General features: G+C 37.4%; 1 pseudogene; it reads left to right on the forward strand.

Annotated features, from left to right (window-relative positions):
• Positions 1-1,219: 1,219 nt before the first annotated feature.
• On the forward strand, positions 1,220-18,879 carry LOC119775933 (annotated as a pseudogene).
• Positions 18,880-19,387: the final 508 nt, after the last annotated feature.

Raw genomic sequence — 19,387 nt, forward strand, 5'->3', positions numbered from 1 at the left:
CAGTATTATTATCGTGGTAAATAAACTATGGAAACACTACAAGCTGCTGGAATAAAGACAGAACATGTGAAAGAATCAGTAATGTATCAATAATGTATCAGAATGGGCAGTACCAGCAGTTTTCAGTTTATTCAAAGAGGGATGAAATCCTTTTCGCCAGCAAAAATGGACCACAGTTCCGCAGATTGCACCACTTGGAATGTGGTATCCAGGTGGAAGGTTCTCTCTGTTCCATCCAGACTGAGGTCCAGGGGAAGACAGAAAGAAAGATAGCTTTTCTAATGGATTAAAACCTGTTAGGGGGACGGGCTGCATCAAAACACAACCTTAATCTGATACCCTATCAGTAAGGTTGTGGTTCTGATCCATATCACGACTTACCCGTCTGTCTACGTTTCTACACTCACCTTTAGATAAGATCCCGGATACAGATTCCCGATAACAGCAAGCGAAATGAGCTTCCTTTGCAGCATGGTCAGGAACTCCCTTAGTGATAAGGTGAGAAGCTCTGCCATCCAGGAGGGCTTTGGAATAGAGTCGCTTTTCCTCCAGGTGGAGGAAACACATCTGTTTTGGATTTTTCCTTGGAGCCTTCCACAGGAGGTGCTCCAGGCTCGTCCTATCTAAAGGATTAGGGCTAGGGTATTGCCAGGGAGTTGCCCAGAACGTGATTGAGGGACAAAAGCCTCTCAGCTTGCCCTGGAATGCCTCAGGCTTCCCCTAGAGGAGCTGGAGGAGGTGTTGGGGCAAAGGGAAATCTGGGAGTCTCTGCTGAGAGACCGCTGTCCCCTGAACCTAATCCATCAGCGGAAGGCAGTGACATTACCTTTATCCGAACTGTATGACTCTAGGCTTAATTTTCTACTTTGTGTCCAGAACTAATTCCCTTCCTCTCTACTTTTCTCTCTACCTGATTCTCTCACTTTATTCCAACAATATATTCCACCATTGTCCTCTACCTGATACACCATTATCCCGATCTAGTTTCTTACAACCACTAATCTTTCAGTCATCTTAAATTGTTTGCTTGACAGGGTTTTTTCATCAAACCTCAGTAGAGTTATATGCATCCTTGTCAACCGTCTGTGGAGCTTTGTTATTTAAAGGGAGAGACACAGGTGCATGAGATTGGCATTGATGGCACTCCAGGGGGATCGCTGATTTGCATACTGAAAGACTCTGCAAGTTTGAACAGCATTTCACTTTGATGGAAAAACAATCTATAGCCTCAGGCGTCCCCTGGCTGTATAAAGCAGCTCAGGTGTCTTCTCACAAACTGAGAATTCAACACAGAGTGCTTCTAAGACGGCTTTCTAACAAACCAACTCAAGGTAAGATTTATTTCTAAACAGGTGAACCTATATTTATACTAACTTTGGTGCAGAGGGTGCAGGAAGGGAGCACCAAAAAAGTTACTTTGATGTTTTTAGTAGTCTATGCATTTTTTGCTCCTGCAGTCAGATATTTGCTTTAGTAAGTACTTGAATGTGTTCAAGGATTAAGTGTCCTTATAAGAACCTGCTAAAAATTCATTGCATGGTGCTGTTGATGTGAAACAATAAAGGAAAACTGGATGTGGTTTCTACAGTGTAGGAACCTGCAGCAATGTTGGCCCCAGGTGTGTGCATGAACATCATCAATGAGCGTCGCACCAAAGACGGTTATGGGACTTTCTCTAACCCTGAGAAGTTCCTCAACCAGGACTATCAGGTGCTCAAAGAGTACTGCCTGATCCAACGGAAGAGGTATACCGCTGACATGTTTCCCGCAGACTGCTGGTCCATCAGCAGGGAGACGCAGCCGCCTTCATATCTGGACCACGTGAAGTGGCTCAGACCACGGGTGAGACTGAAAGATCTTCCTTCAGCAAGTTTGAAAAAAGCCAAAACTTATTAATGATGTAAGAACAGGAGTCAGATTGTGTGGTCAATTTAAACTAAGAAGAGGACGGTTCTGAAGGAAAATCTGGCTGAACTTTGAATGTTCAAACCAAACTTATGTAAATCTGCTTTTGCATGTAAATTTTTCCTCCTTATTTGACCCTAGCGCTTACAGTATGTCTTTCTCAAGCTGTGAAAATAGTCATCAGAGAACGAACCAACAAAGTGTCCTAATGTGTAAATCCCAACTTTATGTTTGCTATTTTAGGAAATTGTTTCCAATCCTTCCTTCGTTGTCGATGGAATCTCCAGGTTTGACTTTGGTCAAGGATGGGCTGGTAAGAAAATATATTTAATATCATATATAATCATCTCCCCTAGAAGAAGCTGTTGGTTATGTGATGCAGATACAGACCTTATTCTGCCTCTATGTAGGGAATTTGAGTTAAGACTCGATAAGCTTATGATATATTTAGTTGTGAATACAGTTGCTTTTTGTACAAATTAAGTTTTCATTTTATAAGTGTGGTTTCACTTGGAACCATCATAAAATTAGATAAATTCAGGTTCAGCTCGATTAAAAACCCTATTTCACTCCGGGATACACCCTGAACAGGCTGCCAGCTAGTCAAAGGGACCAAAAGAGCTGCTAAAAGGCATCCTGGACCGAACTCACACAGACAGAGAAATTATTAATCCTGGTGCATAAGGAGCCCAGGCCAGGTTTCATATCACAAAAAAACAGCTTTACCAAATATGCCACTCTGCAGCCTTGTAACCCAATCATTCAAGGCTTTACTATTAAATGCATAAATTCTGATTTTTTTAGACAACTGCTGGTTTCTTTCTGCTGTCGGAGCTCTAACCTTCCAGGATTCCATCCTGAAACAAGTGGTTCCTCTTGAGCAGTCATTCGATGAGGATTACTGTGGACTGTTCCACTTCAGGGTTGGAGCTGCTTTTTGTTCTCTACTCCATAGTTTTGTTATTTTATTAATATTTCTGTTCTCGATGTAGAATGTCAGGAAACATATTTATTTCTGAAATACTTCTTTTATCACGTACTTTGGCATTAACTAGGACCTTCAGGTACAACAGTAAAAAGGTGGATAAATTATAAAGTTCATAATAGTATAGGCTACAATAATAATGTTATTACATAACTTATTTAAGTGCTAATGTATATTTGTTTTACTTCAATTTTAGGCTGATATAAAAAAAATCAGATAAGAAAATTTTATCCCTAACGAAACTATTGGTTTCTGATTGCTAACTATTGTGTTACTGCTTTTATAAGTTAAAGAGTTAAAGTTAATAAAGCTTAATTAAGCCTCCATCCACTATCTTGGTTTTGTGAAAAAATCATCTGGTCTTTATTGTGCAAAAACTTTAAATCACTCCCCCTTAGCCTAAAAGGGCCTTTACATCCTGATGCAAAAAGGTAGAAAAAGGAAAAGGTTTAGGAAGTGTTCTGCACTTAAAGATGAACTTCCCGCGAATATTTTATTTTTATTTACATTTTGCAAGCCTTAGTTAGGGCAGATTTAATTTGTTAGCGCTGGTGTGACAAGGCTACTCAACATCACAAATTATTTTCCACATCTTACGTCAGCAGGAAATGTTGTGGGATACCCTGCTTACATTTGTTGATAGAGAAAACAAAATATTTAAGCTCAAAACAGCAAAGCAGGGTCCCTCTTTAACATTTAGTGGTGCATGCAAGGGGCCCTTATGGGGTAAAAAAAAATGCATGTAGTGATTTCTTATAAGATTTTTGTGCAAAGTAACACCCACTGTACAGTTCAACACATTTTTAAAATAACCATGAATCAGCAAAGGAATTTTCTGTAAAGAATGGGTAATATCTTCATAAAAGATGTATTAAGATAGAAAATGAATAAAAAAATACACATAAAAAATAAAATGGTATTTTATAGTATTTATTTAAAGAAATAAAAAGGAAAATAACAAATTTGGAGAGAAAAACATTCTTTTCAAAAAGATCAACATGTAAAACCAATCATTACAGAAGGTAGTGCATAGATGTAAGGAAAGGATAAAAAACTTATATATATATATATGTACTGTATATGTATATTCACCTAATCTCAAATATTATAACATACAGTTTAAGTTATACTTAACACAATTATTATTTCTTTTGGAAAAAATACAATAAACTGCAACTCCTTATAAAAATGTTTAGTTTTAGTTTTTTTTGTTCACCATCAACTTGAGGACAGTTTGTAGCAAAGCTGGGAAATTTTTCTTTTTTCCTTTTTTTCCTCTCTGACTCTAATGGTTAGATGCAGGACTGAGGTGTGAGTTGAGTTATAGTTTGGCATTCACAGGCAAGGGTTAAATTTAAGCTTATTGTCAAAGTAAGGGTTAGGGTTAGCTTAGAAAGAGATAAAAATGACTGCAAATGAATGGAAGTCAATGTGAGTAAACATATGGTCCTCACTAATATAAATACATCTGTGATTTGAGTTTAGGTTAGGTATGAATTGGTAATGGATGGTTAGGGCAATGGTTTGGGTTTGGCCATAGAAATAAATGTAAGTTAACGGAAAGCCCCTACAGGGATAGTGAGATAGAAATGTGTGTGTGTGAGAGTGTGAATAGGGAGAACTTACCTCCTCATGGTACATATTGACAATTATATACCTGCTCTGGAAAATATTTTTATATTGATTTTAAAAAAATAAAAATTCAGTCAATAAATTTAGGATCATTCTATTTTGTCTAGTCTACTATTAATGCAATTTATGTTTTTTTGGTGTTTTTTTTTCCAGTTTTGGAGATTTGGAAAATGGGTCGATGTTGTCATTGATGACAAACTTCCGACAATCCAAGGCAAATAAATTTTTGTCCACTCTAACACTCCAACTGAATTCTGGCCTGCTTTGCTGGAGAAGGCATATGCTAAGTATGATGATGATGATTATAATATGTGGTCAGTGTTGATTTTGGCTTGATTGTTTGTGGAACTAACCCTGTTTCACTGGTGTCAGGGTTTGTGGCTCCTATTCTGACATGAACGCTGGGTCTCCGTCTGAGGCGTTGGTGGACTTCACTGGAGGGGTTCACATTTGTCTGGATCTGGCTAAACGACCTCCAAACCTGTGGGAGCTGATGAGCCAAGCCAGCCTGGCCAAGTCCCTGATTGGCTGTGGGACACTGCCGGGTGTAAGATCCATTTACAACTCACTAAGGATATTTAACAGCACTAAAGCAAAGGAAGTAAAGAGTTTCAAATACAGAAATTGTCCAAAACTCTTTGACCTGATGGTGATTAGAACTTCTCCTCAGTTAGTAATGTTGATCCAGTACCACTCTGCATGATCTTACTGGTTTGTGAAATTAAATTCTTTAACAGAGTTTGAAGGTTTTTCAAAGTAATTCATCAGTTTGCTGAAAATGCATTTGTTTCTTTTTTCCCCCTAGATATTAAGGCATTTTTATAATTTCAAAATGTTATTTAATTTCCGGTATCTTTTAGAGCCTGTTACTTCAGGTGGCTTGCCCTGAAGCAGTGGTTCCCAAGCTTTTCTTGAAATAAAGAAAGTGTATTTTAAAGGTTACGTTTTTATCACACAGAATTAAAAATTTACAAACTTTTCTTTCTTTATAAATTACCTTTTATATTTCATCATTTATTTAGGCCAAGTCTACCTTGCCGCCCTGCAATTACAATGAGCCACCCTTGGGGACGCGCCCCATAATTCGAGTTTTCACCATAACTGAGTAAAAGCCCAGTTGCTTCAGATTTAAGCCTGTTTCCTAGCTAATGTAATATAACTCCCCATTTCAGTCTATGCTAATTTAATCCTGAAAACGATTGCTTTCTTAGACTTCTACCAACTCCCCGTTAGAAAACGGACTGGTTCAAGGCCACGCCTACACTGTCACGGGGGTAAAACAGGTAAAAACACTTTTTTTTTTCTTCTATTTAATCTACATTATGCAGTTAATATGTAATATATGTATATATGCCTGTGTTCACACATATCTGTTGTAATTATGTGCTGAAGTGGTTTAACTGGTCTGTTGGACAGGTGCTGAGTAGAGGGAAGGCTGTGCGTCTGGTGCGTCCGTGGAACCCCTGGGGCCACGGAGAGTGGAATGGAGACTGGAGTGATCAGTACGATTTTTTTTTTCTTATTTCAGCAAAGTATTTTCAGGTCTTTTAAGGTCTTCATTCATCCCGTTGTAATAATCCATTTTCTAGACAGCTCTTTTTTATATGATGTATAATTTCTGAGTTAACATGAGTGAATAAGCTGGATCAAGCATAGAGTAAAAGGAAGAATGAAGGCGTAATACTTGAATTTATTGATGGTAAAACAAATTAAATGAGCAACTTAATGAATTAAATTAGCAACTTAATGAATTTTCAAGTGTAATTATTTAGGTCCTCAATATTCCAAAAGTCCAAATATTGCTTTAAAAAACTGTTGTGTTTTTTTGTTTTTTTATAAAAATTGGTGCTGACATGAAAATCTGAGGATTTCGAGTATTAGGACCAGGCTAGAGATTTTTTTTAAAATACCAGAATAAAGTCATCTTATTATGAGAATAAAGCCATAATATTACCAGAATGAAGTCGCAATATTATCACAATCAAGTCATATAATATTATGAGAATAAAGTTGTAAATTTATAAGAATAAATTAATAAAATTACAAGAAGGAATTTGAAAAATTATGAGAATGAATTCATCATACCACAACCCATTTCAGAAAGAAATCTTCGAGCATACTCTCTTTGATAAAGACATAGTCGTTTGCACAATCGTATTAAAGTTGTGATACTGAAAATAATTTGATGCTGGTGTGATAACGGACTTAATATTTCGTTATTTGTGAAATTGTTGCCAAAGAATAGCTTCACAAGATGCTCTGCATTTCTAATTTTAGAGAAGACAGGTTTTAGATAGACAATAGACACCTAGCTGAAGTCTGGCTAGGTGACAGGCTAAGCAGGAGCATATGTCTATATATTTTTTATATATTTATATCTATAAGTGTGTATGTGTGTGTGTGTTCTTGTTTTTAAAACATTGAGGGGGCCATTTTCTGGAAAAAAACAGCTCATTGTGGGGACCAACTGCTGCTTCTGAGGATCAATGCCTAGACCCCAAGAGGGGTATTACAGTTTTTGGGTCAGGGGTAATGTTTAGGACTACAGTGCAAAATCTGTTTAGGTTGTGTGTGCAAAGTAAGTCCTCAAATAACTATCCGCTTATTACACATAGCTTAATTTTTGGACATCTATAGTTTGATTTCTTTGTATGTCTAGATTGCATGGATTTTTAATGACAACTTGTAAAAATCCCATGTCGATAGCACCACCACCAGTGGTTGTGTTTTAATAATTCCGAGGTCTGTTCTGTGGAGTGACTAATCTTGAAATAGATTAATTAAATAAAGTAAGGCTATTTCTATGCATGCAAGATTTAGTGGTTGATATCACATTGTAAGAGGAGTAACATGTTTTTTTCCCCTGTTCTGTTAATTTTTCATGCAAACTTAACTGTTTCTTTGCTAAAGGTCATCTCTGTGGCAAACCGTAAGTCATCATGACAGAGAAACGATGCTTTCTGTCTGTGAAGATGGAGAGTTTTGGTGAGCTGCTGCAGAACAATCAGTTTTTTTTTTTTTTATAAGTTGTCCCATAAGTTAACTGAAACTGCTTTATATTATTTATGAAAAATTGTTTGTGTTCAAGGATGTCTCTTAAAGATTTTTGTGAATCCTATGCTGACCTTGACATCTGCTGCCTGTGTCCGAGCTTCCTCGATGGAAGCTCCCCCATTCACTGGAAGACCTCACGCCATGAGGGCCGATGGGTTGCAGGAGTCACTGCTGGAGGCTGCATGAATGACCCTGGTAGGATTCTATTAAATACCACATGGCCCACTCAACATTGGGTATAGATTTGATCTGCACACCAATGGAGGATATGTGACCTACTTATGAATGAAAAGGAAATATTTTGGAAACATTTTGGTTGTTTAGAAGGGTTAAATGTATATTTCTCAAAGAAATCTTTCAGTTTTAGACCGCTTACATCCTTTTCTGTATCTATATAGTAGCTTCAGTCACTGCATTCTTCTTCAGAGATAAAATAAATGTTGAATTAATGTCTTTTAGAATGTGACTTTTGGGGGAAATCATAACATTGGCTGAGGTGTTTCAGGCAAACCGATGTCCCAGCCAACTCATCTGACTCCTCTCGATGGGGGGAGAGAAGTAGCTCTGTTTCAAATCTTTTCCTTATGGTCAAGCTCCACACCCTGTCTTTAAGGAAGTGCCCATATACTCTGCAGAGAAGCCTCATTTTAGGAACTTGTGTCAGAAATCTTGTTCCAGTCATGATCTAGACTTTTATGACAATTGCTGAGGACAGGAAGGTCGAGTGACTGGTAAATCAGAGCTTTGCCTTCTGGCTCAGTTCTCTCTTAACCACAACAGACTGATGCGGAATCCCTATGATGGCCAATCCTTCTGTGAGTTTCCTGCTCAAACTCCCCTCACTCGTGAACAGCATGTCACTACCTGACCCGTCCCAGAAGCAAGATCCATACCGTCAGCTCCTTTGCGAGTCCCCTCTATTTTATTTTGTAAAAAACACCTAAATTATGTTTTTCCCTCCCCCAAATTAGTAAGTGTATAATATGTTAAAGGTTAATAATGTTTTTTTTCTGAGAAAATAAATGCCTTAAAATCCTTTTTGTTTTATCAGTCATCTGTGCCCGATCTGCAGTGGAAATGGCATGCTACGCTACTTCCAGGAGCTAACTGTCTCGGCTTTGGATTTAAACATAAATCTTGTCTTTTTTAATTTTATGTTTTTCTTTCGTGCTAACATTATGGTATATAGTGCGTAATTTAAAGAAAAAAAAAATTTATCTAAAATTTAAACATGGTTTAATCATATTTTTGCCGGACTGCTCTGAGCATGTCCGATGATGAGGTCAGTGAAGCATTTTAACAGAGAAAAGGCAAAAAGCATCAAAATTTTCTCGGAAAAGTCATATTTTTTAAAGATGTGTATTAGCATTCATTAGTGAGTTAAGGATAGAAATAATGTATAATAATATATTTTAGTACCATAATTACATTATTTATGGACACCTGGATGTATCTCTGGTTGTGCATGCGTAAATGAGCTGATGGTGCTGATCGTGCTTCCGGGACGGATCTGGTAGTGACACAGCTAAGCCTTGAAATCCTGTCCATAAAGGTTCGGAACAGGACTGGTGTCAAAGGGCAGCCCTGCTGCAGACCAAAATGCACTGGGAATAGGATTAACTTAATGCTGTCAATGAAGACCAGGCTCTTGTTTGGCTTGTACTGCACCTTCTTCAGGTCCACAAAGCATATGTGGACCAGTTGAGCAAACTCCCAGGAATTATGCCCACTGTAGAGGATCTAGCTTGTTGTTTGACCACTGTTTTATTATAGTCTACAGTTAGGAATCAACTGCTGTATTATATGTAAAAAGAACCATAATAATCTTGGTAAAACTCCTGAAGGTCTGGCTCTCTGCTTCTCAGAGTCCTTCTGGACCAATCCACAGTACCGGGTCAAGATCGGTGAATGCAGGGAGCAGGGTGAAAAAATCATGCTGGTGTCTCTGATGCAGAAGCAAGACAAAAGACACAGACGACAGGACCAAAACATCAACATTGGATTTAATGTGTTTGAGGTGAATAAGATCTTCATCTCTTGCCTGATAGCCAGGCCTAGGTGTATACGCAGTAGGTATCCTATAGGTATCAGACTGCTATTAGTCATGACTGCCTCAAGGCTAAGCAACATTTTCCAAATTTAGCCTTGATTCACCTGCTGTCCGATTATCACAGGGCCGTCGTCCTGAGCTTGGATGAAGGTCAGCTTGCTATGTGACTCCAAGCTACTAAAAAAAAGAAAAACAGATTGCAATTATAACTTAACAAAGTGAGCAGAGGGAATTGAGCTTTTTTTGACCAATAAACTAAAGACATTTAGTGAAAAGAACAAAGAATTTGCATCTTAAAACTGCTTCTGCTTTACGAATACATTGAAATTGTCAAATAGTTCTGATTTTAATATAAAAATCTTTGGTCTTTTGCTTTTCCTCAAGGTGCCTCAAGAAGTAAGTAACGCTTTGATTTTTGTTGCTTGATAAACAACTAAAACAGTTAACACTTAAGTTACACTGAATGGAAATGATGACCTGCTGATCTGTGGTGTTGCAGCACCAAGGAAAGAGGGGAAAATTTCCAGCCTGTTTCTTCAGTAAAGCCAAATGTGTGAATCAGACGGAGACTTATAAGGATGCACGTGAGGTGATGAAGCTGATGACACTGGAGCCTGGTGAATACTTGATCGTTCCAGCCACCTTTGACCCAAACATGACTGTCTCCTTCATCCTGACCATCCTCTCCAAGTCTGAAATTAACGTCTAGTAAGTCGAGTTTAAGATCTGCAGTTATTCTGAATGTGAAGGTGTTAGAAAATGGCCGTTAAAAAGCTTTTAAAGACACTATTGGTAATGTTACAATCAGAAATAAATCTGTTGTATTTCATTTGTTTTGTATGGAAGCCCGTTTCTGCCACATGAAATTAAAAAAAGCCAAACAGAAAGTCATATTTATGACTTACAAAGTCATAATTCCGACTTTCAGTCTTAATTATGAGTTACAAAGTCATAATTTCAACTTTCAAAGTCATAATTATGCGATATTCGACTTTCAAACTTTGTAACTCATAATTATGACTTTGAAAGTCAAAATTATGACTTTCTATTTGGGATTTTTTTCATTTTCATGTGGCGGAAACTGGCTTCCATAGTTTTTTTTTTTTTGGGGGGGGGTGGGGGTTTGTAGCTCTGAACATTAGTTAAAATATTTTTGACAATTTATATATAACATTTTTCCAGTATTTCAAATGCAAGCCAATGTAGAACTGAATGGAAATTTGGTTCCTGAATAATGCACCATAATAGGGCATCAGGTGGTAAAAGATGGATAGATTTACAGTTTTTCCACCTCAGAAATATTAAGATGGAACAGAGTGGAACAGATTTAATCTTAAGTCTGTTTTCCTTTAGTGCTATTCCTTAATGCCTGATTCTCCTTTTTAAAGACAAGTAATCAGATTATCCAGAGTTTCTTTACTTATCCCTGTTGAAAACCACTGACCTGAAGCTTTGGAAGAAATCTTAATGTTTCAATTAGAAGACTTTCATGGTGGCCAAGAGCTATGTTTGGGTCCACAGGGAGGCAGTTATGTGTACTCTTTAGTTCCGCAAATAGATACTTATATTATCTGACATTTTTGACATGAAAATGTGTTTTATACTGTTAATATTACCAAATGATTAAACCTTTTACTTAATAAGTACACCAAAGATGGAGTAAAATAATGCTAGTGTACCCTTCCCTGGCCTGCCACCTTAGAGTGTTGGAGGGGTTTGACGTTAGGAGCTATGCTGTCTGGGGGCTTTATGGCCCTAGTAGGGTCACCCAAGGCAGAGTGGTCCTACGCCAGGCATAGCCAGGCCAGGCTTGAAGAGGAAACATGGGTCTCCCTTCCAATGGGCTCACCACCTGTAGGAGGGGCCAAAAGGGTCGGGTGCAATGTGTGATGGGTGGCAGTCGAGGCGAGGACCTTGACTTTCTGATCCTCGGCTGAAGAAGCTGGGTCTTGGGTTGAGGTGGCTCAGGCATCTATTTGGTTAGGATGCCTCCTGGACGTCTCCACAGGTGAGGTGTTCTGGGCATGTTCCACCGGGAGGAGGCCCAGGGGGAGGCCTAGGACACTCTGGAAGGGCTATGTTTCTCTGCTAGCCTGGGAGCACCTTGGGGTTCCCCCAGAGGAGCTGGCCCAAGTGGCTGGGGAGAGGGAAACCTGGGCTGCTACCCCTGCGACCATACCCAGATAAGCGGAAGAAGATGGACGGAAAGACGGACGGATGGGTTTAGTTTAATTTTATTGTTGAATTCTTTAAAACATCACTGTTTCTTGTTTCTCCTCTTAGTGAAAACTCTGATGCCTGCAACCTTAATCAAATGGAACCAGAGAAGGTAGGAAACATGTGGTGTTTTCCTTAACCATGGGTCAGTGTGTTCTAACTACTGTAGGATGAAGTTGATATTAGAGAACTCAAATCTTTAGAAACCACCCAGCTCACGTGGAACACAGCCTCTCTAAATAGAACGGAAAGTTCTCCTTAGGTGAGGAATCCACCTACCCAAATGCTGGTGAAGATGCTCAGTCATCCAGGTGATAGCCATTCCAAAGAAGTAAAAAACAATCCACTGGACTTTGTTACCAAGTTTGAAGACATTTCCTTTCCCATCCAGGAAGATTTTTCAATACAAAATTACTACCCAAATAAATTGAAACAAGTTTAAACTGATTCAAAAATAAGGTGAAATAGAAATTAGAAGCCTCGAGACGATAGAAGGGGAACGCAGGCTGGGAGATTTCTAAAGTAGAATGAAGATTAGATTGTAATCAGCAACAGAACAATGGAAGAAAATTAGGGACACGACAGAAACATATTGTTTAACTAAACCAGTTATTTTGCTGAGATAACAAAAGAAAATTTTTAATAAATAGAGCAATTAGATATAGCAGCATAATGTTTAAGAACAGTGCAGTGGCTCTCAAACTGTCCTGCATGTTTTAGATGTCTCTGCTTCAGCACACCTGAACATTTTCACATCTGCAGCATCAGGGGCAGCAGGGGTTGGATAATCAGACATGCGGTAAAGTCATAAAAATATCCACCACATGCAGGACAGTAGGTCCTGAGGATTGTTTGACATCGAGCAGAACATGTAAAAATGTTCCACAGCTTCCATTGCTGAAATAACTGGCTCTAGCACTAATGACCAGGTTTGCCTCTCCTCTCCCTTGGATTTTGGCCAAAAGAAGGAAGAATCATCTGCCCATTGACCTGTAATGGTGTTGAACCCTTAACCTCCCCTGCAATCAAGCTTATTGGGGAATAAAATTCAATTTAGGCTTATATGAATTATACCAGATAAGTTAAATTGGCAGGCTGCAGAACAAAAAACATTTTTATTTGTTTTTATAGATGAATGGTGATAATGACTATTTGCAGCTAAACTCTGACTTCTCTGCAGACCACTTCACAGGACAATGTAGCAGATGAAGATAATAAGAGAACCTTGTTCAGACAGATCTCTGGCCAGGTAATGTTCTTTTTAATTATAGGTTAACGTCTTGCAGTTTAATCTTATTTTTGATTACGGTTTATTTCTGTATTTAAAGTACGTGGAAGTGGATGCTGAGCAGCTCAAACATCTCCTTAATGAACGAATCCTAAAAGGTTTGGACAGTACCACCATTGTAACATCACAGCATGTCAGGCTTTGTGCTCATTCTTTGTTCTGTTTTTGTTTAAGGGGACCTAAAATCTGGAGGTTTCAGCACTGATGCCTGTCGCAGCATGGTTGCTTTAATGGATGTATCCTCTGAGATGTTTACTTTAATCCCATATATCTGAGGAAGGTAGAACATTCCAAAGCATGTCTGGCGCTTACTTTCTTAAACATTCTGTAAGTCTGTCTGTCTGTCAGTCTGTGTGTCATACCTTAATGAAATGTTTAAACAGACATCTGTCACTGGCAAACTGGACGATAAGGAATTCATTGGTTTGTGGAGGAAGATCGTGGCATACAAGGTGAGTGGATAGAGGTTGATTAACAAAAAAGCATCCAGATGCTTTAACCATGAAAACTGCATAACAGATAGTCATATTTAAAGGGAGGAAAGAGTTTATGGCTGGTTAATATTGGGTGTGAGTCCTGGCCAGGTTTTCTTTCTGTACAGAATTTGTGCTTTATCCTTGACCTCAGGTATGAGTATATGCATGGTTGTATTTTCTACTTTTTCCTGTGATGGACTGGTTATCCAGGGCGTACACCTGTTAGTTGTTCATACTCAGAGCATGAATGAATCTGACCTAAATTAACAGCTGATCTGGTCATGCGTGTAGGCAGTGTTTTCCATTTGCACAGGTATAGTTAGGATGCTTGCATGTTGTTATGTTGTGCTGCCATAGATGAAAACAGATCAGTTTAGCTGGACTGTAACATTAATCTAATTCTATACTCATTAGCTGTGTTTCCATCATGTTTTTAAATGTACATTTCAAATTATAACATTATAACATTGTAGAATAATCCTGCTATAACAAAAAAAAAAAAAAAACTTTCATATGTGGATGCACTGTACTGTATAAACTGTATATAATACACTTTTTTCTTCCTTTGGCACGTTCTTCTTCTCTTTTGTCTGTTTGAGCTGATGTGACGACTAAATTTCTCCATTGTGACTTCAATAAAGTCAATCAATCAATCCATCCATCAATCAATCAATCAATCAATCAATCAATCAATCAATCATCAAAATAATGAAATGTCAAAGTTCAAAGTTTTTCAAAACTTTTTAAGCAGGCTTGAGATGGCTTTTCTTAAAAACTGGTAAAGCATTAATATTTTCATCAAGCACTAAGTAGGATTTTTGTGGGATATTACTGCATTCTATATTAATGTGCAGTTATTTTCTAAATCTTAGTTTTATATCTAAGTCTATAACTTATTGCTAAATATTACCAAACAAAATATATGTACTAAATATCTCTTAAATGTAAATATTAAATTGGGGCGTGCAGGTGACAAAGTGGTTAGCGTGCATGACCCATGTGCAGAGGTTCAAATCCGGCCTTTGGTTCTTTGCCGCATGTCTCTCCCCCTCTCTCATACCCCTTTTCTGACAGCCTACTGTCCAGAAAACGAGCTGCTAGTGCCATAACCAAACACCACCACCACCCGCACAAAAAAATATCTATAAAGAGTAAATGGGAGATGGAAAAAGGGTTAGTCTGGTCTCCGCATTCCAAGAATTCTTCAGTACGCTGTATTTCTTATGTGTTTGGCACCCGTTGACATAAAGTCCTTATTGCTTTTTTTTTTTCTACTCCTCTAGGGAGCATGTAACATTACATTCTAGATGATAACAGATCTACCCTGATGGCAATACAGTACTGGAAACCTGACGCCATTTTTCTCAGATGTTATCCATTTTGGTTTAGAGCACTTACTTTCTGTTAAATACAATCACGCTTAAAGTCAACTTTTGACTTTTTTATTTAAAATTTTTTTTTATTCTAGTCAGATTTTAAAGGTTCTTTAATTAATTATATGACAATTGTATGGAAATATATTAATACTCACATGATGTTTAAAATGTGCACAAGTTTTTCTGATTACTAATATTTTCTTTTTTACTATTACTCCGTTTGGTCTCCATGGATGGTCCTTTTTGCCTGTTGATTTCATTATATTGCATAAAGCTAAACATCTGTCCTCTGTTTTCCTCCAGGACATCTTCTATCACAGTGATGTGTCCCGGACAGGGACTCTGTCACTGAGTGAACTGAGGAAAGCAATCATGGCTATAGGTAAACTTTTTTCTATCTTGCACTATCTTTGTTTGTCCTAAATTATATATATAAATGTTTGATATTATTTAGAAGACATATGCAAATGTTTTTATTTTTTCAACCACCTCTGCCAACAGATCCTGAACCTATGCATTACATAACGACCTCTGGGTGAATTTCCACATATGAAATATGTGGAAAAATTTAAATAACAGGATCTTATCGGCTCTCCCACTTAACAACACCCATCCAAATCCTAACCAATCATATCACTGTTCTCAGACACAGTGGCATAAAGTTCTTCTTAGACAATGCTTCAAACAAGCAGCGAGAACTCCCAGGACAGGCCTGTAGGAACAGGATGAGATCATTTTGTAAGAGTCTGACATTTTCTCACTTTTCATAGAATAACAAACACAAACAGAATCACACAAAAGTAAGGAACAAGTGTTTGGACCTCCTCTAAAACAACAGAGGGCCGAAGGATGGCTAATTCCATGTGGACTGTGTTATAATTGGAGATCCCACTGCTTGCTAACAGCAGGCTCTTTTCCACTCAAACCTCAAAGCCCTACGTAGCTTTAAAGCTTTAACATTGATGTGCATTATAGGGTCAAGCAGAGCAGAAAGGCACACCCGCCAAATCTGCTAGGCATAATCTCAAACCCCAACGCTTTTTTTTGTGAGGTGTTGCCTTAATGCAATGACTGGCAGCACCGTGAATCTGTGGAGTCCTTAGCTACAGAGAGGATCCTCTGAAGGGGGCTTCCTCTTAGGGAGCAGCAGTCTGAGAGAAAACCCCACACTTCTCCCCGGGCAGCCCACTGCCAAGGGAATGGGTTAAATGCAGAGAGGGAATTTTGTTGCTCTGTGTCAGTGTAATGACAATAAAACGCTGAAAATAAAATAAATAAATTGCTAGTGCCCTAGGTCTAAAAATTATTGGATTACCACTGCACATTAGACAAGCCACCTCTCTGTCTCATTTTAAAACTCTTCTTAAAACCCACCTCTTTTCTTTGGTTTTTGACACCATGTAGAGCGTTGATTTTATGTATATACATGCATATTTCTATCCTGTGCGGGCATAGCTTCTATTTTATTTACTTTTATTTATTTTTATTTATTTTATCTTTTTGTGCAGCACTTTGGAAACCTTGTGTTTATTGAAATCGTGCTATATAAATAAAGGGGATTGGATTGGAATCTGTAGCATTAACTTGCATATATTACCTGTCAAATGGTAAGAGAGAATAGTTGTTTTTATAATTTGCAAAGCAAGCAAGTTTTGTGTGTTGGTAACGAGTCCCGACCGTGCATGTAAAGGGCTATCCAAATGGTTCATTTGCCACAAAACTAATAGGGTAAATATTTTTGAACTATTTCAAATAATGAATGGTATTAAGTAATACATTTGACCTACAACTTTCTCAGTCAGAAGCAGCTGCTGTAAATTGCACAATGTTTAAAATATCAGAAGCAATAGCATACAGGTAGAGTTAATAACTTTGCTCTGTTTAAATGGTCATATTCCTCAGCTACATTAGATTAACATGCAAATTAATTAATTAATTAAATTAAAGAAAGAAAATAATCTCTTTATTTTTTATTTTTTTACATAAATATATGAATGTTAGCCTAAAGTTCACCCTATAGCCCATTGATCCCCTACCCTCATCCTCAGGGACCCCTTCCCTCACACTGTTGAAATTAAGGCTCCTCATCTGCAATCAAGTGCTACAGAAGCCTGTTAATCATCCATTATTTTCTGGTGTGATGCAAAAAGGAAAAAACCTAAAACATGCAGGATAGGGGTCCCTGAGGAACACGGTTAGGAACCACTGCTATAACCCCTGTGTCCCGCAGGAAAAAGGAGCAGCGACAACATGCTGAATTTAATGGCTCTGCGTTACGGCGACTCCTCTGGATATATATCTCTGGAGAACTTCATTGGTTTGGCTCTTCGCTTTGAACGCATGTCTCGTAAGTACATGATCAGCCCAGATAATGTTTCTGATTGGGTAGAGGTTAAACCAAAAACATGGGTGAGTATTAGTACTGATAAATAGATGCAGCCAGATCTGTACTTGGATTATACTATGAATGACTATCTTTATTAAACTAGTCTAGTTGTGTCTGTCAAGCTACTCTGAAGGTAGAAACTATAACACTGGCTGCAGGTGCATTTCATCTAATTTAAATACCTTTAAAGGCTTATTTCAGTTTATTATTTCAATATTACCAATCGATGGCTGCCCTCTTATTTGATATTAAAGCTATCTTTCTGAATTTCCTAAAACCTTGATTTTTTTTTTCTGGTGTTTCTTTTTTTCTTTTTCTTTTATTAACAGAAATGTTCAGCAACTTGTCCAATGGTACAGCTGTGACTCTTCAAGAACCAGAGGTGATGAATTCAATATTTTCTTTTTAAAAGCCTCAATTGTGGCTTAGGCTTAGGGTTAGAAATTAGCTTAGACATTACATACTATGCTTAGGATCCTGCATTCTTGTTTTTTCAAATCTAGTGTCGTTTGCACTAGATTTAATCACGACTGTGAAATAAATAACATTTTATTCTTTCTTTTCCAGTGGATGTACCTTGTGATGTACAGCTAACTTGTGAATGAGAAGCTGGACCACAACATGTCAGTCAAAGCTAAAGTTTACTTACATGTTACAGTACAACAAAATATGCAGGTATAATTAAATGATTATACATTTATACATATTGAACATATATGAAAAGTAATGATTTTCTTAAATGGAGCCTATCATTTAAAAACATTCATATACTAAAAAAACATCTAATTTTAAGACTTTGAGCTTTGATCAGTTTGATTTTGTTTTAGTTAATTTTGTTTTAGTTAATTTTAACTCTAAAATTTGCTGTCTGCCGAATGAACAACCCACTCAGGGCAGAATTTAAAAAATATACATTTTGCATTTTAAATGAAAATCTGTCTTTGTCTGTTTAAAAGTTGGCATATCTGAGCATTTTAATTAAGTTGGGCATTTTTTAGCCATTTAAATTACTTTTAAAATGTGAAAGAAAGGTTTGTTTTTGTATGTTTAATCACTTGCTAATCATGGTATGCTGATTTCCTAAGTACGTTTCTTCTTAGTTAAAGAACTAATTGCTAGATTAATAGATTACTAAATCCATAGCTGCGTATCCCTGTGTTTCTGCTCTGTAAGGATGACACTGTGGGTGGGCCTGTGGCATCTCAATTTGTACCAAGGCCCATACCATTGAATGGTGAAAAAGAAATTAATCTAGATTAGCAATTTACTTATAAAGAAATAATAAATATACAACTATGTTTTACCTGCAGTGTGAGGAGTGTCGCTTACACTAATTTAATCTGATGAAAGTAACTTATGCAGATATGCATGGTAAAGATTGGAAGTAACTCTTCCCTCTTTGTGAGACTTTCTGTCCTTAGCTATTATGACTAACATGACTTCTAAACTCTGAAAAGCTAAGGATAACCATGTGCATGTTCTGCACACTTTGGTGTCACCTTTATTGAAATATGCAATTTAAAAACTTGCTAAACAAAAGTCCATTTGAAAGTTTTTGAAAAACAAAAAGTTAAATACCTGGTGAAAAGTAAAACAAAAAACATTACAGGAGAAGAAGGCACTACAAGGCCTTAATCATGCTGAAGAAAGATCTTTTATATTTTGTAATTATATTATTATTATATTATTCTGTGCATTAAACTCAAAAGCATTACAACTGTACCATTCTATTTGTATCTGCTGCACTTAACATATATTTACTGTAGAGCTTGGAGCATTTCAGAACTACATGACATTAAAAGATTGGGTGTTTTTTGTTACGTGGATAAAGTAGACAACCAGAAATCCTCAAGATGTTTATTCACTCATGGCATTTATTCTGTTTTGGGGTGGATTTCAGTTGCCTCTATATAAGAAAGGCAGAGGAGTGTTTCACATTAAAAGATGTTGTCCTGGGATCAGGCACCTAAAGCTGTACAGACAATAAAAGGGATTTGTTCTGTTGTATTAGTTCTATG

Source organism: Cyprinodon tularosa, unplaced genomic scaffold (assembly GCF_016077235.1).
Source record: "Cyprinodon tularosa strain WSP-4 unplaced genomic scaffold, ASM1607723v1 ctg90, whole genome shotgun sequence".
Classification (NCBI taxonomy): domain Eukaryota; kingdom Metazoa; phylum Chordata; class Actinopteri; order Cyprinodontiformes; family Cyprinodontidae; genus Cyprinodon; species Cyprinodon tularosa.